Below are 19343 nucleotides of genomic sequence, written 5' to 3'. Positions count from 1 at the left end.
AATCTTTAGAATATGGCAACTGTTTATAAGGACACAAAGGAAAAATGTGTGCCAAGACTTGATTCTTTACGCATTTTAACTTTGTTTGATACGGTAATTGTATTATATAAACTAAATATATTCAAATCTATTGAACTAACGAACCAATACTTTTCAAAGTGCTCAATAAATATGTAGAGCTATTAAAAGTGAAATTATATAAACACTAGAAAAAAACTCTCCAGATTAATCAACATTTAGATGATGTTACTCGCTGTTGCATCGGGGGGGTTCAACAATGATAAACAATGATTAAATAAATGAATTAATTATTAAAAGAAAATATTTTAAAAAATAACAAGCAATAAAAAGTAAAAGTAAAAAAAATTAATAAATAAACAAGTTATTGGCAAAGATGACCTTCAGCAGACTGACAACAATTAACACCTGTGGTTCCCTTTCCGACTTCTAATATGGTTGTCAAACATATGCACCCTTTCGCCCACTTCCCATATTCAGTAAATCAAATAGATATACTAAAACCTTTTATTTAAGATTTAATCAGTATTTACTGAATATATCAATTCTACAAAAATTATGCACACATACATATTCACAAATATATGTATAAATTAGTACTTACATGGGCATATACACACCTGTAAATATATATCTACAAAAATAATGTGAAAAAATACTTGCCACTTAATGTCTGTTCTTAAAAGCTTTTATTTAATTAATATTTACTAAAGATGTCGATTACACACGCATACATATAAAGGGTGTTTTTTAAGAAACAGTGAACTTAAAATGAAAGTAAATCTTAGAAAAATATTTTTGCTATAAAGATATGTGGTTTATCCCAAAGATTAATTTTTGGCATTTATGATTTAAATACAATTTTCAGCATATAGCCCCCACAAGCTCGTGTGTATATGATATAATCTAGAGGTCCAACTTTCACAACTCTACATATTTTATTAAGCTGTATTTCAGCGATAATACATCGAATGTTGTCTTCCAGGTGGTCTGTTGTGTCTGGTTTATCAGTGTAGACATCGAACTTGACATATCCTTTAAGAAAATAATCTGATGGAATTAAATCACACAGACGAGGTGGCCAGTTGTCAGGTCCATTTTGTGGAATTTTTCGCTTATCAAATGTTCCTTTCAGTAAATTGATGGTATCGTGTGCTGTATTACATGTGCCTCCATCCTGCTGAAACCACATGATGAATTTTCAAAGCAAGCTGAACTCAAAATAACCGATAGTTGCCAAATCTGCAAGTAAAGAATATAGAGTTGTCTATTTAACGTTCACCACCATTAAAAATAACACCTTATATATATATATATATATATATATATATATATATATATATATATATATATATATATATATATATATATATATATGTGTGTATATATATATATATATATATATGTGTGTATATATATATATATATATATATATGTGTATATATATATATATATATGTATATATATATATATATATATATATAATACAACTACCAAAAATATATACATATAACAATTATAAAAACGCCTGATGAGTATGCATTAAGAATATCGATTCTCAAACCAAAAGAAATGCTTACAAACGAGGTGTTAAATTATGCACAAATAGACATGTAAACATATAGACATACATACAAAAACCTACAATCGCAATACATATACATAAGTATACATACCCCCCCCCCCGCCTACGAAATTGTCAGCAAGCTATGTGTGTAAATTCGGTTTCGTAGCCATTTAACACGTCTTAATAACATTGTCTTTGACTATGTATATATTCGATTATATTTTTTCTAGAGCTTATACATTTGCTTAAGAAGCCAAAAGAAGTCTTGTTATAATATTGAAGAATGCTGTTTTCCATCTAGAAGTCTCATTTTTTTCTCTCAAATATTCATAAAGGAAAGCTGAATTGCGTCGACAGAATTTGATTATTTGATGTATTTTATTGGATTTTCAACCGAATTGTATGCATTTTTGATGTGGTGCTTTCCTCATTATCCAGAGAGACGTTTCCATTCATGTTACCTTTGCGCTAACATGTTTAGATGTAATTATAGCTTTTCAAAGTCGAATTAGATTTCAAGTGTGCATTTTTCTCCTTCAGACGAATCTCAACAAAATGGTGGAATTTGGCAAAAATGGCACAAAAGCAAGAATGGATCCACTCTTTGGATGTACATTTGACAGTGAACGTGCCATTTTAGAATGAATCGTCACTAACCAATGAAATGTCATTTCAAACTGAAGCTTGGCAAATCAACAATATGCTATTTTGAGCTGAAGCTTGACAGACCAACGAAATGCCATTAAGTTTTTTCATATCACATCTTATTTTATGATAAAATGCTATTTGAAAGCAAAGGATGCCTAGGTAGTAAATAGTAATATATTGTAGATGCAATAATAGAATCTATATGTTTAGATAAAGAGGGCTTTAATAATTAGGTGTCATATATGGGTTGGCGAATCTCTGTCCTATTTGAGGGTTCTTGATAAATTGGACAGAAAATGTATTATCTGTAATTTGATTGGTTTCATACTTTCTTCATTACATCCTCCCTCTTGCAGACACAATGCTGTTAATTAATTTATTTATTGTGAACTATTATCTTCATCTTTTTTACTTGTTGTTTCACACGTTTTGGTCAACTATTCCTCTGGCCTTCGTCAGGTAGTAACCGCGACGGGATAGGAACTCTGAGTCTCCTAACTGCATCCTTAACAATTACTGCCTTCCATAGTTGTTGTCTCACCACGTTTTGGCAAAGTAAGCCTCTGGCCAGCTTTGGGTAAGATTAAAACCACTATCTTGTGACAATCCTATGCAAAGCCGTCCAGAGGCTTACTTGGCCAATACGTGGTGAGATAACAACAACTATGGAAGGCAGTTATTGCTGAGAGTGCAGTTAAGAGATTCAGAGTTCTTATCCCATCACGAAGGCCAGAGGAATAGTTGACTAACACGCAGTGAAACAACTAAAAAAGATGAGGATAATAGTCTGCAATAAATAAATTAATAACTAATACTCATCTCAGTAATAAATTCCAATTAATTAAATAATATATATATATATATATATACACGATGTTGATAGTCTTTTGTTTCATCGACAAACCAGAAGTGACGTAGGTTTAAATTAAGATTAGACAATCGAAAGAGGGATGACTTTTAAAAATATTGGCGGAAAAAGCGACCCCTCCTTGTAGAAAAGTGCCCAATTGAGTGTGAAGGAATTAATGTTTTTAGCCAATTTTCAATATTTGTTGTCCAGAGGGTCGATCTCATGAAAATCCATTGCCTCTGTCAAAAGTTCTTGCGAGACATACAAACATACATGCATATATTCATGCATGCATGTAAACAGATAAGTGAGATTTATATTATAGACTAACCTGGGTGCCCGGCGTTGCCCGGGTGTTTGGAGGTGTGTGTTGAGCAAAAAACAAAAAATAAATTGTAGTAGGCGGGCAGGCTCGAACCCGTAGCGCAAAGGAGGCAAAGAATGTGAAGAAAAAGGTGACGTCTTTGCTGTTGTGCTTATCGCCAAACTGGAAGTGACATAGGGTTTTTTTTTGTTTTTTATTACATAGGCATCACCACTTATCAAGGCCAAGAGGCCACTCGAGGATAAGGGTTAAAGAGTGTACAGAAATTGGACAATATAGTAATCGTTAGTAATGGAAATTCGATAAATTTGTTAACAAGTGGGACGGCTCATTAAGAACTTGTTTACATTAGATTTGAAGACAACCATATTGTAGTCAGCTGGAAAGCAGTAAAACGGAAGACAGTTCTAAGGAAGAAGCTTTGTTCATGGAATCTACGTTTAGGTTTAGGTACAGATAAAGAGTGGGGAGGAATTATTGATAGTGTTTTCAGCTAGACGATTGTTTCTTGTGAAAGTTTGGTGGGGGGGACCATAGACTGAAGCTCAGTCGAACACTTTCCATGAAAATAACAATACAGCAGAGACAAACTCACAACATCTCTTCTGTGAGATAGAGGTTGCAGGGAAGAGAAAAGGATATCTCCTACGAGACTACGAAGTCTATTTTGAACTCTATCAAGGCAGGGCAAGTCCTTTCTAGCAGCTCCTGCCCATATGTGGCAACAGTACTCCATCCTTGGACGTATCTGGCTCTTATATAGATAGAGAATTGCATCAGCAGTGACTTATCTACTGGACCGATAGAAGGATCCCACCATTTTTCCAGCGACCTTAGCAACAGATTTGATGTACGTGTTCCATTTCAGATCAGGAGTAAAGGTCAATCCCAGAAGCCTGTCAAAACTTGAGGCTTCCTCAAGACGAAAGCCATTCATTTCAACTGATGCCAGATGGGGATCAGAACGTTGATGATGTAAAGAGAGAAGCTTGGTTTTAGATGCATTAAAAGGAACCAGCCACTCCTTTCCCCATTGTACAACATGCTCAAGATCAGAGGAGAGAGAATTGGAGAGAACTTGGTCGTTTACTGACTTAGATGTGCTAGCATAGATGGTAGTGTCATCAGCATAAATGTCTACAAATGATGTAAGCATGTGATTTGGAAGATCATTAATGTAGATCAGGAAAAGAGTTGGACTCAGGATGGACCCCTGAGGGACTCCAGCATTAATACTCTGAGCTTCTGGTTTTTGCCCATCAACTACTACTCTTATGAACCTGTCAGAAAGAAATGATTTAATTATTGAGAAGACATTTCCAGCTATAACATAGCTAGAGATCTTGTGAAGTAAACCTTCATGCCATACTCTATCAAAGGCTTTGATATGTCAAGAACAATTGCCCAAGAAAGGTTGCCTCTGTCGAGAGATTCGCTAATCCTATGAGATATAACTGTAAGCACATCTGCTGTAGATCTAGCAGAACGGAAACCATATTGAGTGTCACTAAGGTTATTTTTATTGAGATGGTTGATTACTTCTGTATTTAACACAGATTCCAGCAACTTACTCAGGACGCACAGGAGACTTGTTGGCCTGTATTGAGAGGGAAATGAGCAATCACCTGAATTCTTAAACACAGGGCGTCCTGATGAGATTTTCCAGGGTAATGAGGAGCAATTCTCCTTAAGACAACGTTTAAACAGTTTTGTAAGTATCGGCGCTAGTTCTGGTTGAATTTTTTTGAGTACTATAATTGGAATACCGTCAGGGCCGGTTGCTTTACTGGAATCAAGGTTTTTGATTAGCTTGGCAACATCATGCACAGATATATGTATATCACATAGCATGTTTTCTGATACAGGAGGAAATATTGGAGGGTTGGTGGCTTTGGTCGCAAAGGGTAGAATTAGCTGCAAAGTTCTTGGCAAAGAGTTTGGCTTTGTCTGATGCTGATGAGATTACCTCAGATCCATTGATGATAGTTGGGATATAGCACACGCTTCTGTTCAGGATTCTGTTTGCTATTTGCAAAAACTGGTGGGAACCAAGCCACTGCTCAGCTACTTTGGACTTGACGAACTGAGCATACAACTCTCTTGCGTTCTTTATTACTTTCAGGTTTAAATTAAGGCTAGACAATCGAAAAGAGGGAATGACTTTCGAAAATATCGGCGAAAAAAGCGACCCCGCTCTGTAGAAAAGTGCCCAGTTGAGGGTGAAAGCATTAACGTTTTTGGCCAATCATTTGGTATTTGTCGTGTGAAGGGCCGAGCTTCAAAATGATACCGATCTCATGAAAATCCGTTGCCTCTGTCGAAAGTTTTAGGCAGACATGTGAGATTTATATTATAGTCTAGCATTTCAGCCCGGCGTTGCCCGGGTGTTTGGGTGTGTCTGTTGAGCAACAAAAAAAAAGAAAGTAGTAGAAAGGCAGGCTCGAACCCATATCGCGAAGGAGCAAAAGAACGGGGGAAAAAACCTGATGCCTATGCTGTTACAACCACCACCAGACTGGAATTGACATTGTTTTAAATTAAGGTTAGATGACTTTCAAAAATATCGGCGAAAAAGCGCCCCCCCTCCCTGTAGAAAAGTTCATAGTTGAAGGTGAAGATATTAATGTTTTTAGCCAATTATTCGATATTTGTCGTCTGAAAGGTCGGACTTTAAAACGATACTGATCTTGGTAAAATCCGTCGCCTCTGTTGAAAGTTTTAGACAGACATGCATACATACATACATACATACATACATACATACATACATACATTTACATATTGGTAACTAAAAGATTTCGATCCAAACTGATTAAAAAGCTTGCCCTATCTCTGAATACCCTTTATGTAAAATTTCAAATGTTTAGACCAGGAATTGTCTAAGTAATTTGGTAGAGACCGCAGAGGTCAATTTTTTAAAATTTGACCCCTGTTATGACCCCTTAATATTTATTGTTTTGGGCTCAGATCAAGTTATTAAGTTAGATCCATGTCTAAGGAACCTATATCTAAAATTTTAAGTGTTTAGACCGAAAATTGTCAGAGGAGTTCTTAAGGTCAAATCGTTTAACTTTGACCCCTTAAAAGCCAAATTTCCGGCCGAAAACAGATCACAAAGATTTCCCCAAATCTCAGTATTCTGTATATCAAATTTTGAGTATGTAGACTTAAAATCGACAGAGTTATTGCTTAGGGAAATGTACACAGACAGACAGACACTTTCATTTTTATAGATATATAAATAGATAGATTAATAGATTAAACAAAAATATATACGTATACATAAATATATATGGAAACAATTTTTTTTTTTACTGTAAAGATTTTAAGCAAATATTATGCAAGTATAAATTATGTAGAATATCTGCATTAATAGTTTTTACTCTAGATTATCATCCCATAAGAACACCGAAAAAACTAATAGGGAATTAATTAAAATGAATGTTTAAAAGAATATGCAAATTAGCTAGATCTTTTGCTAGTGAATGCATTTCCACAACCCATATATGAGAAAATTATATTTTCTTTTTAAATAAATAGAAAAGACGGTTTTTAATATGAATGTCAATACACACGAAAGAAAAACGAATTTATAGGAGTATAGATTACGAGGGATAATTTGCCTGGTGGACTAATTTGCAAAAAAAAAAAAATAAATAATAATGAAAATGTCGTTCATCAAATTCCGTCTGTGTTTGTTTACTATAACGTCAACTGATATTTGGGCTTGACGATGAATGCCCTGGAACAATTACTTCTGATTAATGTTTAGTTTTAAAATATGCAAATGAAGAAATGATTTATTGCGATTTTAAATGGTACCTCTTCTTTGATCATAAACTGAATTCATTAATAAGAAAAAAATTAAAATAAAATGGGGAAGTACACCCAGCCTTAGACAGAGCATCATTCGATCTGTAGTCGAATGCTGAGCTATATCTTCAGATGACAATAAATCTTTTTTTTAAGAAAAAATGATTTGCTGAGATTTTATTATTTCCCTTAGTTAGTGTAACGTAAAATATTCGTCCATAAAAAATTTTTTTTTCTTTTATCTATCAGAGAGAAACGACTACTTTTAAGATCGGATTTTTTGATTTTCAATATTTATCGGATGAATTTCTGTACGTAACATACCTAAAAAAAACACTGCCAGACATATAAATTACCTTTGTGTGAAATTCGAAAAAAATAAGCTCAGCCGTTTTGGAACCTATGAGGAAGGAACTCTCTCTCTCTCACTCACACACACACACAGTGAATTTTATATAAGAGTGTAGATTACTAGTCGTTAAATTCCCTTCCAACATGACTTGCATTCCTGTTCTACGTTTCTTTTTTCTAGTTTGAATTCTTCTTTTGCATAAGCGAGCAAGTTTTTCTTTTATTATTTTTGCAGTTATCTGTTTTACAATGAGGATTTTTATTTCGTGTTGTACTTATTTTATGTATTGCTTCTCCTTGAAGAAATGGCTAGCCAGTACACCCCCAGATTCCTAACGCTCTGATCGTGTTTCTGTTTTGATTTTTAACTTAATAAGTGAAAACTTTTGAAGAGGTATTTCGAAAAGATGAGTATCAGCTCATTAAGCTTTACTGTTTTTGGTTCAATAGAAAAATAACACATTTAACTTTAATAATGGATAAAATATGGAAATGAATTGAAGACGTCTATAGAAAAGTATTTTTGTCAATCATCTTTATCAAAACATTTTAATATTCTTACTATTTTCACTTATTAATCTTAATGATAAAAATAACACATGAAATGTTATATCTGTGCAATAAATAGAATGTGTATTTGAATTGTGTAAAAGAATAGAAGTGCACTTAATAGGCCTGTTCTCTGCTTATTATCTACATATTCTCACGGTTTATGAAAATATTTGGCATTTAATAATTTCACTTCATATATATTCTTGTAATATTTTTCCGATCACTGTTTTCCCCTGAATAATGAAGAACTTCTTGCTTTTTATTTTTCGGGGATTGGGATGGGAGGTGCTTAGATAGTATATGTTATTTTTTGGAGCAAAACTATGATTGATTCTTCTTTATTCATTAATATCATTTTAACATAGCGTAAAACCTAAAGTGAACATTGTTTCATCTAAATACGATATAATTTCTCACACTTCCAATGGCAATTTCGTTTGCTCATATCATATATATCACAATCACGTTGATACAGCGGTTCTTGCCACATTACCGAAGTTAAGCAATGTTGAGCCTTACCAGTACAAGATGGGTGACCCTTTGGAAAGGCTAGATGCTGTATGTGTCGTGCTGAGTCGTAGAAATTTCCAGTTTGATATCTGGACACACATTAATACACTGAGAGAGATGCACGCCCAGTCTTTGTTAAGATATGCATCTAGGAAAAGGAAACTACTCGTTTCCTGGAATCTGGTTTTCAAAATCTATAATAGTAGTAATTTTAAAGGATTTTTTGAGGGTGGAAAGATATTGCAACTTTACCAAAACATTTTGTGGCTGTAAAAAAATGCCATAGACTCTGGATGATGGATGATCCTGTTAATTTGCGACCTTAGGGACAAATGCTACATAGCTTGCTACATAATCCAGGTCATTACCTTTCCAACGAGCCTTCATTTGTTAAATTCTGATTAATAGTCACTTAGATTTGGAACTTACAAAATTGTCAAAAATGGTGGTATATCTATCTATCTATCTATCTATCTATCTATCTATCTATCTGTATGTATGTATGTATATATATATATATATATATGTGTGTGTGTGTGTGTATGTCAGTGGCGTATCTAGAGTATGGCAGGCATGGCCCGTGCCATGGGCGCCACTCTGACATGGGCGCAAAAATTGCTTGACAAAAATTAAAATTAGTAGTTGGGTATATCTAAGGTATAAATTATTAAGAAGGGGCACACATTCAAACTTTGCCATGGGCTCCATTTTACATAAGTACGCCACTGGTTATATATGTATATATATATGTATATATATATATATATATGTCAGGTCATGTCATGTGCTACTGGTACCATGTAACCCAGTACTACCTGCCTCATGGTCAGGTCACCGGCGACTAAACTGGTTCCCCCACCAGACTTGCTTGGTGAGGAGGGCGGCTAGTCTCCCTGAAGGAGTAAAACCAAGACCTTCCAAAGGGCGAATGAACTCTTTTTCTGGGTCAACGGCCAACTAGCACCATGTATATTTGTGTGTGTGTATATGTGTATTAGGGTGGAGAGGGCTCTCGTAAGCCGTTGTGAAGGCAACCTTTCTAGGAGAAGCAAATCTCTGATTTAAAAAACCATAAAGCGGAAGACCATTACCCGTATTAAGCTGGTCTGCAGTTTAATTTGTTGCTGGATCTCAACATTTTGAACCGAGAGAGAGACTTAGCTGTCGTACAAAGCTAAGACTCTGTAACATTATATTTGTATAGATACTCCCTCAGGCATTTGGGCTCATGGATTTTAAATGTCTGAGGGAGTGGCACTCGTCTGACAAGACGTTGCAATCATCATCATCATATATATATATATATCTGCTCGTAGCCAAAATTGATAATGAAATCTTTGGTTCTACAGGGCGAAACTCCATGAAAATTTGCAGGCTTTTTGAAGATTATAATACTATCCTATGGTTACAATTTTATGACAATTGGTAAAAAAAAAAAATCTATATTTTCAAACCAATAAAATATGCCCAAATTTGCCTACATTTGTATATATAGTGTCCTGGTAAATAAGCTTCATTTTTGCTGCTTTTGAATGAATTTTGCTTATTTTTTGTTTTTATTTTTTTTGCCGTGTTATCTCCCCTATGACCTTGCCATGCCACTAATATATATATATGTACGTATGAATTCACAAATTTCCGTTATATATATATATATATATAGAGAGAGTAATTTTATATCTAACCCTACATAAACTCGTCTCACTCAAACGAATGCTGTTGCAAATTTAGTGCTTCCACTGCATGAATCCCCTCTCCCATTAACAATGAAATTGGAAAGCATAGTAATGTCCTTTTAATCACTCGGAGGAGTATAATTTTACAGTAGATGTTAACCTAAATAACTGTTTTTTCAGTAGATATTAACCTAAAAAAAAGATTAATATTAACTACCCATGTGGGGTCACAGAAATACCTGGATTAGGACCCAGGCGCGAGGCAAACCCTCTCGATGCTGATGAATCCATAGATCTTCCCAAGTCATCCGTCTAGGTGAAGGAAAACTCTGAAGCCAAACCTAGAGATGGGAGGCCACTTCAGTCCTGGACGACAACCTTCCTAGAGCTGGTGACTCAAATCACCGGTTGGCAAACCTAAACTGCTTAAGGAGGAGATAGGCTCTGTCTATCGTCCGGATCTCATACTCCTTCTTTGCCTATTAGCCAGGCATAGAGGTGCTATCACAGAGACTCGTCAGAATCGCCCAGTGGTTGACCTTGTTTCCTGACTAGGGCAATGAACGCCGTTTTTCCCCCCTCCCTCCACATCCCATCCCCCTAAACTGGATACTGTGGGGGTGCTTCAGTACCATATATGTTGGTGCAGTTGGACTGGGCTGACTTTGCCTAATGGATTGCGGGTACTGGATTGATAGTTTCCTGGCTGCTGTTTCCGACTGATAGTACAGGTGCCCTAACTCTTTGGTAGCGCTTACAGCGGCTGCTCCATCAACAGTTGTATAATATTGGGATGTTTGTGGTGTGATGTCGTGCATGGAAAGGGACCCTGCACTCATCCCCGATGCGCCACAATCCTGTGGGTGAGGACAGCTGATGGTCTACTTGTGTTGCATGTCTGCTATTCTGCACAACCACTTGTCCAGCATCCCTCACTCCCTCACTCTAACTGAAACTTCTAAATTAAACCAAATGAAATGACATCTCAAGCAAAAGTTACGTTTAAACCAGGCCCTAACTCAAAGAAAACCAACCTGCCTCCTCCCTTGAGGCTAGCATTTATGAATATTCATGGGCTTAGAACTAACTTAGATAATGCTGAATCATGTCTCCTTGTAAATACCCCGGATATCTTAGCATTAAGTGAAACTAACCTTCACTCGTCCATTCCCTCTAACCACTTTAACATGCCTAGTTATCTCCCACTCTGCCGCAAGGACTTGGACAGACATATGCATGGGCTTGGAGTCTATATTCGTAACACCCTCCCCCTGACTAGAGAAATAAAACTAGAATCAGAGGATCAGGCCTTTATGTGCTTCAGAGTAAATATGCAACATAATATTAGCTACTTATTTTTTCTCTACCGCTCTCCCTCAACCCAGGACTGTACCCGAATAAACAAAGTTTCTGACAGCATAGATATAGCACTCTCCCTCGATACTAGCGCACAAGTACATATATTTGGTGACTTCAGTGTCCACCGCAGTAATTGGCTTGGATTCTCTAATTACACAGATGTAGCTGGTAGCATAACACATAGCTTCTCTATATCCCATTCCCTATCTCAGACGGTTACATTCTGGACATGTTTCCCAGACCAGAAAGACCAACATGCCTCACTTCTAGATCTATTTCTGACAACAGTTGCCGATGATTGTACAACAAATTCCCACAGCCCACTCGGGAATGCTGATCATGTTGTGATAATGGTAGAAATCATCCTAAATTCTCACCCTAAAACTGAAGACCCACTGCTCAAAACAATGGGAAGCCATCAGGGAACTCATCAGAGATGCCCCATAGCAAAATATCTTTTCTCTTCCAGCTAAATAGTGTGCAAATGAGACCACTGAATGGTTCAAAACTGCAATTGAGGCACATGTTCTCACACGGAAATTCTATAGCAAGCCCCACTCTCCTCAATGGTTTACCTCTACTTGTGCATCTGCCATTGCTCAAAGGCAGCATGCGCTCCACAGATTCAACGGACATAAGTCCAGTTCAAACAGACAGAAGTATATAGAAGCCAGAAATAGTTGTAAGAGAGTAGTAGCGACAGCTAAGACAGATTACATTGAAACTACCAGGAAACACATCGAAGCACAGAAATTAGGAACCCGTGATTTTTGGAAAATCTACAACAGTGTAGTAAATAATGGGCAGTCAACAATTCCCCCACTAACAAACAATCATGAGGTTGCTTGCACGGCAACCGACAAGGCTAATCTCTTTGCCAGTCGGTTTGCCTCAAACTCCACACTGGACCTGACACACCACTCCCTCCTTGACTTTCCCTTGAGGACAGACGCCACACTAGACGATTTGAAAATCACCCCTTCTCAGGTGCATGGTATCATAAAAAACCTAGACACCTCAAAAGCATGTGGACCAGATCTCATTCCGGCTGTGCTAATAAAAAAATGCTCTTTACAATAAATACCTTAATGAATCTTGCTTTCCCGACTGCTGGAAAACCGATTCTGTGGTACCAGTATTCAAGAATTCTGGTGAAAGAACTGACCCACTAAATTATCGCCTCATTAGCCTCCTTGCACTATTTGCCAAAATATTTGAATCCATAATTAACCAAGCTCTAGTCCAGCACCTTACAGATGCTAAACTTCTGATCGACCAACAATATGGATTTAGGCAAGCCCATTCCACAGCAGAAATCCTAACTGTAATCTCAGAGCGCATATACCATTCACTGGACAAAGCAGGGGAGGGTAGAGCAGTAGCTCTAGATATATCTAAGGCTTTTGACAGGGTATGGCATGAAGGTCTTCTCAGGAAAATCAGATTATACAGTATCACTGGAAGAATACTTAACATAATTAGATCCTTCTTAGATAAGAGAAAAATCCAGATTGTCCTCGATGGTCATACATCTAAACAATATGATATAAATGCAGGAGTGCCTCAAGGGCCTATCCTTGGACCTCTATTATTCCTAATATTCATAAATGACCTCCCTGATAAAATTGTTTTGGAGATGGGTATATATGCTGATGATACCATGCTCTATAACCGCATGACAGGAAAACAAATGAACACATATCTAAAGAAATGACAGAAACACCAGAGGATTACCTCCAATCTGTAGTGGAATGGGGACAAAAATGGATGGTCACAGTCAATGCTGCTAAGACTAAGCTTGTTTCCTTCAATAACTACAAGAAACCTTTTCTACCACCAATAGCAATGGCCAAGAACACACTGCCTGAATGTACTTCTTTTAAACTCCTCGGTCTAACCTTTACAGGGAACATGAATTGGAATATATACATTGAAAGCATTGCCAAGGCTGCTGCAAAGAAGGTGGGCTCTCTCTACCATGCCAGAAAATTACTTACACCTGAAAGTATCTTGTACCTCTATAAGGCCACCGTTCGCCTATGTATGGAGTACTGTTGTCACATTTGGGATCGTGCATCTGCTGCTTGTCTCTCACTCCTGGGCAAGGTTCAAAAGAGAGTCGCGAAGCTGACAGGTCCGGAACTGTCATCTAGGCTTCAGCCTCTGTCCCATCGACGAAATGTTGCATCCCTCTGCCTGTTCTACAAATACTTTAATGGTGAATGCTCTGATGAACTACAAGCACTTGTACCTCCTCGACGTGACTACCGCCGACAAACCCAACAAGCAACTAAGTCCCACCCCTTTACAGTAGAGATCCCTAGGTGTAAGAAAACCTTTACTCTAATAGTTTTTCCCCCAGAACTGCAAGTCTTGGGGACTCCCTTCCGAGATACTGCTTTTCCAACTGTACTGATATGCAGAAGTTCAAGTGTAATGTGAACAAACATCTTTCTACTCATCTCCCTTCATAATGCCCTCACAAATTATGTCCCCAATAGTAGCCCCCTACTTCAAAGTAGCACTTGCCTTGTTTGGAGTGAAAATTGAATTAAATATATATATATACACTCGTGAACAAAAAAAATGGGCCATGATTAAAATTGGAACAAAAATAATGGGCCATGATTGAAATTGGAAAGAAAACAATTTTTAAAATTTTTATCGCTTGTTTGTTAATAATTAGCTGTTATTTAGCATTTTTCAGATTATTAGTATTAAAGATGAGTCCAAGAAAAGTAAGACGACATCTTGACGAAAAAATTAAAAACCGAATTGCAGGATTACGACAGGCAAATTTGACTTACAAGCAGATTTTCGACATTTTGAAAGAAGAAAAGGTGGCAACATCTCTTTCAGCTGTGAAGAGAATTGGGCAAAGGTTCGAAATTGAAGGCACAGTGAGCAGGAAAGTTGGTTCTGGTCGCCCCAGAGCATCCACAATGAAGGACGATCACAGGCTTAAAATGACCGTTTTGAAGGATCGCAAAAAAACTTATGTTGACCATAGCAAACAATTCGAAACAGCAAAAGGAAATTCTCTTTCTAGAGTGACAATATCCAGAAGGATGAAGGAAATGGGATGTTCATCAAAAAGATGTGCAAAAAAACCTTTGTTAACTAAGAAGAACATCAGCGACAGAAAGACATTTGCATCATGTTATGGTACGAAAGATGCAGATTGGTTTAGAAATGTTTTCTGGTCGGACGAATCAAGATTTTGCCTTGCCAGTGATGCCCCTGAACGTTGCATCCGAAGATCCGAAGAAAGATTTTCACCGAATTGCATAAAAACCACAGTAAAACATAGAAACGGAGGAATAATTGTATGGGGGACCTTTTCTGCTGCAGGAGTTGGGGAAATTATCAGATGTGATGCGTCAATTAATGCCAAAGAATACATTCAAATATTAGAAAGAGGTCTATTACCAAGCATCCAGAAGTTAGAAATGAACAATGACATTATTTTTCAACATGATAATGCCCCTGCACACACAGAAAAAGTCACAAAGAAGTGGCTTACTGATAATTCAATTGATGTGATGTTTTGGCCTGGCCAAAGCCCAGATTTAAACCCAATGGAAAATATTTGGGCTATAATATCTCGTGCATTAGTTAGAAAAACTTTTTCCAACAAAGAAAATTATGGGAAGCAGTACAAAGAGAATGGAATAACATCTCCTCTTCACAGTGCTCCAAGTTGGTTGAGAGCATGATAAAAAGAATTGATCTTTTAAAAAGATCTAAGGGCAATTCCATTCCATACTAAGTTTTTATTAAAGTAAATATCTTGCTCTTTATATTTTTTACTCATTTTCGTTTATAATTTAATTACATTTTGTGTAATGAATTGTAAATTTCTTTCCTGGCCCATTTTTTGTTCATGAGTGTATATACAGGCCGAGGGGAAAAAACAGTTTTATGAGAAGGCTCAGTCTAGATTAACTCGGGTTTGTTTAATGGATACGATCTTTACTTATAAGACTTATGAGGGATTAATATAAATAGAGATAGAAAATTAGTTCATGGAATCATGGGTAAGCAAGATAACATGCTAGTAGAAATAAGTACACAAACGCATTATTAAAGCTGGACCAAGATATTTCAGTCAATTTGCATAGTAAAATAGTAAAATAAGCCTTAATCAACAGAACTCCACAATTTTATACAGTGAAGCAAAGCCGATAGGAGTAGTTGTTATAAAGGCAAGGGAGGAAGTAGCTACTGTAGTTAGTTGGGTATGTGAGAAAAAGGTGGGGAAAGGATGAGAGGTGAGTAGTGAGGAAGGTGCACGAGAGAGAAGTGGATGGAAAAGGTGCTGCTTAGAAGCTTCATAAATAATAAAAAGAAGAGCTGGGAAGAAAATAAAATAAATATAAGCACGTAGAGAAAGAATAGTAAAATAAAATAAATTAAAATTCGTAACACGTGCTGGACAGAAATGTGAAATAAGATAAATTTAAATCATTAGGTGGAAAACAAAATATATGTATATCATGCAACCACGTCATAGAAAATGAAATGTAAAATAAATTTAAATCATGTGGATGGATATAATAGATTCTCTGACCTCTGTTTTCACCATTTTTATGTTGGGCAAACAAAAATTAAAATCAAGATATAATGATATTAAACCTTATGTCTAAAATTTTTATCAAAATCAGTAACATTATTTTGATTCTAGAAAATATTTAAGATTTAAGGCTTAAGAGATCTTAAGAATAATTGAGATTCAGTGAACCTAGCTAAATTATCTAATGACTATGGATCCAATTCAATGCAAATTTCGAATATTTGAATTTTTAAATAAAAAGTCGTACCCTTATTATTTTCCTTGAGGCTCCTTTAAAATACTCCAAAGAAACTGCCATTTGGATAATATTTATAGATGTCTATTACTTCTTGTAAAAATGTTCTAAGAATCAGAGGTATTTGAATTTGTATGAACCATTTTTTACCCCATCTGCATAAAACTAAATTAAATCAAATATAACCTACATTACAACTTCTTGCACTTAAAAAAAAATTCAAAAATTTATAATGATAGTTAATTTGACCCCTAAAATGATTAATCTACGTCTACAGATTTTTTCTGCTAGTATATGTCAGTTTATTTTTTAATCATTCAAATTATTTTAAGGTGTTTTAAGATACTTTCAATAATATTGTGCTTTGAGATTTTATATCATCTGAACATATGTACATTTTTTAAGTAGGAATCTTGTTTAGAAAATTGTTCCAAATAGTGTTGTTTGGATTATTTTAAGATTATCTTAAGATTATTGCTAAAACCTTTCATTCACTTGAGATTAAGATTTGAGTGAATCATGAACGGTTAGGAATAAATTTCAACACATTTAGATTATTCCAAAGTAAAACAAAAAATGTCTCAATCAATGTTTTTAATCTTCTATACGTACATTCCTGTATAGATTTGAATGCATTATTATAAAATAATACATTTACTCGGTTTCTTTACTCAAATTAGAATAAAAGTAACACTGAACGATGATATATGTATTATTTTATGTATCTTATATAAATATTTTCTGTATTTACTTTGACAGTGCTCAATACGTAAGTAAAGCTAGGTGTAAAGTTTTGAAAATATGTATGGCAATTAAGCTCTGCAGAGAATTCTGTGTAGCTTTATTGCTACACACACACACACACACACACACACACATATATATATATATATATATATATATATATATATATATATATATATAATTTATTCTCCAGCACTACTCACCATTGAGCACTGGTGAAGTAAATACTGTGAATTAACACATGAAATATATTTTAAAATTTTTTATGTTGACACATAAAATAAGAAATACATAGAGAGAGAGAGAGAGAGAGAGAGAGAGAGAGAGAGAGAGAGAGAGAGAGAGAGAGAGAGAGAGAGAAATCAATAGTCAAAAACTGAAAACTAGTTGAAGGTTTTAAATATATGTATATTCATATTTCGTTCTCATCATCTTGCAGACAATCAAACTGGAATTTATCTTATTGCTTATGTGTTGCTTATTTCAGAAACGAAATATAATGGGATAAACAAGTAAAACGTTCAGAGATTGACTGTTTTTTAAAATTAAGTGTTAAGAAAACAACAATATATATATATGCATGTATATATATATGTATATATATGCATATATATATGCATGTATATATATATATATATGCATATATATATATGCATGTATATATATATGTATATATATATATATACGCATATACATATATATATACATGTATGTATATATATATATATATATGTATATACATATATACACACACAATTATGTTATCAAAAAATATATCTTTACAAATCAAACTTATCAAGAATAAAAAAGCTCAACTCTATCAAGAAGAGCATATGCATGTATCGAGTATTGTCATATTTGGGCTGGTGCATCTGCCACTAGTCTCTCGCTCCTAGACAAGGTTCAAAAGAGAGTCGTCAATCTGATAGGTCCTGAACTGTCATCTAAACTTCAGCCCCTGTCCCATCGCCGAAATGTTGCATCCCTCTGCCTTTTCTAGAAGTACTTTAACAGTGAATGCTCTGACGAACTGCAAGCACTTGTGCCCCCTCAACGTAAATACCCCCGACAAACCCGACAAGCAGCTAAATCCCACTCCTTCACAGTAGAGATCCCTAGATGTAAGAGAGACTTCTATTCCAGTAGTTTCTTCCCGAGGACAGCTAGGCTTTGGAATTCCCTGTCGGGTCCCTGCTTCCCCAACTGTACTGACATGCAGAAGTTCAAGTGCAACGTGAACCGACATCTTGCTGCCCAACTCCCTGCACAGTAACCCTGATGCCTATGTCCCTGATAGTAGCCCCCTACACCAAAGTGGCAATGTGCCTTGTTTGGGGTGAAAATGTAAAAAAAAAAAAAAAGAGCAAACAAATCTATCAAAGATGAGGAATAGAAGTCATATATAACTTAGTAGTTCATATTTTTCTTTTTTTACCATTACCTACCCTCTCGATTTACTTTTATATATTGTACCTACTTTTAATATTTCTTTATTTTTTATATTATCTCATTCCTTCATACTCATTTCATATCCTATATGTTATTAAGCCAGTTTTTTTCTATATTTGCATTTTGTATAATTCTGGCAATTCTCCTCTTTTGATGAGAAGCATTTAGCTTCGAAATACCATTTAGTTTCAAAATGACCTAAAGAGGTTTCTTTTTTTTTCTTAATTTTCCCTTTTTGTTTTTTCTCATTGTTCTAATGGTATGATAAATTTACATATAACTTTTATTCCTCATCTTTCATTTAGTATATATATATATATATATATATATAGAGAGAGAGAGAGAGAGAGAGAGAGAGAGAGACTTATATGTAATATACTGAGTTCATGTAATTCAGTAAATTTTCATATACCAATTAGTTTTAAGCCAAAAAGAGTTTACTTAAGGAGTAAGCTACAAAATTATCATATTTCCTAATTGAGCATTTATATACTGTGAAAGCAAAATCAAGACTTAAAAAAAGGTGTTGATGGCAACAAAAAGTGTATTTCATTTTACGTTAGAATTGTTTCCATGTCCAGTCGAACAATTTCAAACATTATATCGTTTGAAAATTTTCGAAAACCAGCATTTCTTCAGACTTTATCAATAAACACACTTTTGACAATAAAGC

The 19343-nt window shown here is 35.3% G+C and overlaps 1 protein-coding gene across 1 annotated transcript in view; it reads left to right on the top strand.

Annotated features, from left to right (window-relative positions):
- The window catches only part of LOC145292193 (cilia- and flagella-associated protein 65-like), a 2765874-nt gene that overhangs the window by 1230375 nt on the left and 1516156 nt on the right, over positions 1 to 19343 (top strand). The window lies entirely within an intron of this gene.

Source organism: Euprymna scolopes, chromosome 13, assembly GCF_053919585.1.
Source record: "Euprymna scolopes isolate OS-2025 chromosome 13, ASM5391958v1, whole genome shotgun sequence".
NCBI lineage: Eukaryota > Metazoa > Mollusca > Cephalopoda > Sepiida > Sepiolidae > Euprymna > Euprymna scolopes.
The sequence above is the reverse complement of the archived record's forward strand: the minus strand, read 5'-3'. Positions and strand labels throughout refer to the sequence as shown.